We start from the raw sequence: 4,349 nt of genomic DNA on the forward strand, positions 1-4,349 counted from the left end.
ACTTTGGGTCTAGCCCATCCTAAGGAGATGTTATTTTGCCCTTGCATGCAAACCAATTTTGCAATTTTATTGCAAGTGGATTTCCCCATTTAAGTAGTAGTAATTTCATTCTCATCAATATTTTAATCACTGTAAGAAGGATTTACTGTATTAAGAAAAAAAATCCAAAAAACCCCTTCTCCCCTTATTTTTAAGAGCTGACATGACAGCCCATGAATGACACCTTGCTATCACAGAGGACAAGGGATGACGAAAGCATTAAAACACTTCTATGTCCTGAATCAAAAACTGACCAACAACCTGAGCCTGAAATAATAAATCTTAGCAAACTGGAAGACGTTATACTATGTATATCACTCAAGACTGGCAGAGTCGCTCATGGTTTTTGAAGTGGCAATCATTCTCGCCAAGATAGAAATGATGACGCATGGTACGGTTGTCACCATACCCCGTCGCAGTTTGAGTTGAGAGTTCAATTTGTAGGTGAGAGTAGTCCTTCACCCTCGTGCTCCTGAGTCTAGGGGATACACCTCCTTAGCTGCCAGCCTCTAGGGACTGGAAAAGGAACTAATTTTAGGAACATTCTTTAGGAATGGCAGAACTTCAGTGATCCTCAAAGCAATCATTCACTTTTATAAACTGTTGCCAGCTGGGAGGGATTGTCAAGTGTGCTTGCCAGGAAAGAGCTGCTTGGACCATAACACTCCTACCCTAAGTGCAGGGGAGAGAGAGAAAGAAAGTCTAGTTAATGTTCAAAGTGGAGTGACAAGTACTGAAGAGGATACAGCGCGGGGAAGGGAGTTGAGACTGTAAAACACTAGCCTAGCAGGTCTTCTTCTAAAAGCACTTTGTTGGCTTGCTGTCTAGTATTTGGTGTATGGGAAACAAGCTTTGTCTCAAAGCTGCTTTTTGCGAGGGACCCTTTGCACAGAGGCATGAGTGCAGGAAAATAGCCGGAGCAAATGATGAGCAATTAATGCTGTGAGTATTAGCACTGCAGAGACTCAGCTCCCTCTCAACTGCCCTAGATGGAACTCAACCCTGATCTGGAATGACGACACTGGGTGGGCAACAAAGAGTCCTAAGGCACCATATAGACTAACAGACAGATTGGAGCATAAGCTTTCATGGGTGAATACCCACTTCGTCAGACGCATGTGGGTATTCACCCATGAAAGCTTATGCTCCAATACGTCTGTTAGTCTATAAGGTGCCATAGGACTCTTTGTCACTTTTTACAGATCCAGACTAACACGGCCACCCCTCTGATACTTGACACTGGGTGAGACCCTCAGCTGGTGTAAATGGATGTCACTCCTTTGAAGTCTCTTCTTGAAGTCAATGGAGATAGGCCCTTGTATGCCAGCTGGCAGCAGGGCTGCAGTGGTGGGAGCTCATGCTGCAGTCAGCCCTGTTCTACGGATAAACAAAGGTCTTCAGTTCAGCACCTTTCTCTGGGATAAAAATTCAGCCCTTATTAAAGAAAAAGAAAATAAAAAGGCATCTGACCTTTTCCTGACTAAAATAAAAAATCAATGCAAGTTTGGCTGAAGGTTCAGCTCTGATCTTATTCAACAAGTCACTGACTTGATGCGAGAGTTTCTGGGTGGAATTCCCTGTTCTGTGTTATGCAAGAGGTCAGATCGTGGTGGGGCTCTGAAAAGTGCTCCTAAGTCACTTCGGAGCACAAGGAGAGGTTTTCCAAAATAAATAAATCACAAAATGGTATTAGGAGTGCTTGTGCCATTGGAAGTCAGTGGGACTTCTGCTCCTAAAGCCTTTAGTCACCTTTAAAAATCTTCCCCACAAGTCCCATTGACTTTCAAGGTCATGTACACTCCTAACTCCCTTAGGGGCTTTTGAAAATCCCTCTCTAGATGATCACAGTGGTCTTAAAATCTCGGAAGTATCCAAACTAGCTGAGACAGCTCCGGGGTGCAACGGAAGGGAAATGGGAATCCCGATCATTAATACTATTATTATTTTAATAGGGGGGAAGCCACTTTTTTAAACCAAAGCAGCTTTTCCTGTAAAACTACCGCACCAGACGGCCTCCCAGGAGATCAAATCCTGCCAAAGGTTCATATTTCACGGCTGCTCTTTCAAAGGTTAGGGCAGCATATTTGCTAGGAGACAAAATGATAACTTTGTCCTTCAGGCTAAAATTACAGAGCAGAACATATTTTTATTCAAACACGAGCGGATTTTGTAGGATAAAGGGTAAGTGGGGCTGTGTGTGCGCATTGGAGGGGTAGTAGAATAGAAAATCTACAGCACATTGCCACAGGGGATCATGAAGGATATTGTGTGCCCAGACAGCATGGATAGTATTCAGGTGGGATCTGTGCACTGTTTAACCTACACAGCTGAAGAGTTATGAGAAGCCAAAGCAAGGAAGTTATATCTGGTTACAAGACATGTAAATACATTCTGGTGTTTTCAAAAATGCAATGCACTGCAAGAGAGAAAGACACACAGGCTATAGGAACAAAAGGGTATCACATGTAAACTGGTCTACTGGGGGCATCAAATCACTTCAACCATGCGAGAACGGCGTGGGAGAAATCAATAACCCAAGCAAGAAACCGTAATAACAGCTGACATTTATTTAGCATCTTACGTTCAGGTGTCCCCAAACACTTGATAAATATTGCAAACCAAACTGATTTAGAGACTGTGAGCCAGGGGGTTATTCCTGCACTTGATGTTCTTTACCAGAGCTGAGCGAATAGCTGATTTTTCAGTTTGGTGGCTGAACCAAAAGAATACTAATAAAATCATCATCATCATCCCCCAAAATTCATTTTGGGTCAAACAAAGCATTTTGTTCTCCCCCAAATGAAATTCTCTCGTTTCAAACATTAGTGGGTGGGTTTTACCCTTTTATTAAACTAAATTTTTAAACCTTGTCTTCACTAGGAAAAAAGGTGTGTTTCTAGGCATCCCCTAGTCTTTACATTGACCTGTTAAAATGACAACTGCCTCATCTTCACTAGGATTTTACCGCATGTTAACTAACATGATGGAAAAAGGGTGCGTTCATCAGTGTGGATGCACACTCCATAAGAGACAGTGCCTGCCCAGAGGAGTTTACAGTCTAAATTGATAAGATGGACAATAGGTGGGAGGAAGAAAGTATTAGTCCTTCCATTGTACAGATGAGGTTATGAAGCACAGAGAGATTAAGTGACTTGCCCAAGGCCACACAAGTAAGCTGCAGCAAAACCAGGAGCTGAACCCAGCTCTCCTGAGTCCCAGCCTGGTGTCTGGGCCACAACATGTGGCCAGGGCAGAGGTCGTGGTGATGAACTATTTCACCGTTGCTTGTTTTGGCAGAAGTATCCAGTTATGCTGGGACTAACCCACAGCGTTCAAGAAATCACCCTGGCAGGACATTTTGAAATGCTTCAATAGCACAGCTCTGCTCTCTGCGCCATCCTGAGCTGCGGAGGCATTTATACTTACACACAGAGTCAGTCCTTTTTCTGTACAACAGAATCCCAGTCAATAGGAATTGCAGAGCCCACTCCAGAAGGGGGTCTCTCCACTACATCCCATTATCTTCCAAATGCCAGTTTAAAAAAAATACTTCTTGCATTGGGGAGCCCAACCAGTGCTCTTCCAACAGCTGGTAGCAGAGTATTCAGATGTTTCTCTAAAGACAGATATCTGAACCCTTTCATGGTGCTCTGCTCATGTTAGGATCTCCTTAAATCTTTGGATCAGCTGTAAAGGTGGCACACCAGCCCAGGGGAGGGAGTGATTTCAGGAGACCCTGTAGCTGTTGCTTTTCCCTTGGCAAAGATGTTCAGCATAAACCACAAAGAAATTAGGAAGGGGAGTCTCCTGGTCTTATCATTGTGGCATCTTTTCAAAGCACATTGGGGGTGGGAATATATGAGATGCAACTCAAAGGCCCTGTCTACACTAGGGATGGTAGGGATTCTTGAAACTTCCTAGTACCCAATTCAGGTCCAATGCTGTTAACAACAGTGGGAGCCCTGGCAGAGATGGGTCACTGGTTGCTACGGGCATTTTTAACACCACGTCCGTTTCAGTAAGTTCAGATCACAGCCAGAGACCTATCTATGCAGGAGCTGAACCAGTGTTAGAAACAGTAGGGAAATTGTTAGAAAACTTCTAGTGTAGACAGGACCAAGGAGTGAGAGGGAACTTCCCAGGAAACCTATAGGCTGGTCCACACTAGGAAATTAGATTGACTCAGCTACATCACTCAGGGGTGTGAAAAAATCCACACCCCTGAGCAACATAGTGAAGATACCCTAGACAGTGCTTGGAAGAATTCTTCTGTTGACGTAGCTACCGCTTCTCGGGGAAGTGGATTTGCT

Source organism: Emys orbicularis, chromosome 23 (assembly GCF_028017835.1).
Source record: "Emys orbicularis isolate rEmyOrb1 chromosome 23, rEmyOrb1.hap1, whole genome shotgun sequence".
In the NCBI taxonomy this organism is placed as follows: Eukaryota; Metazoa; Chordata; order Testudines; family Emydidae; genus Emys; species Emys orbicularis.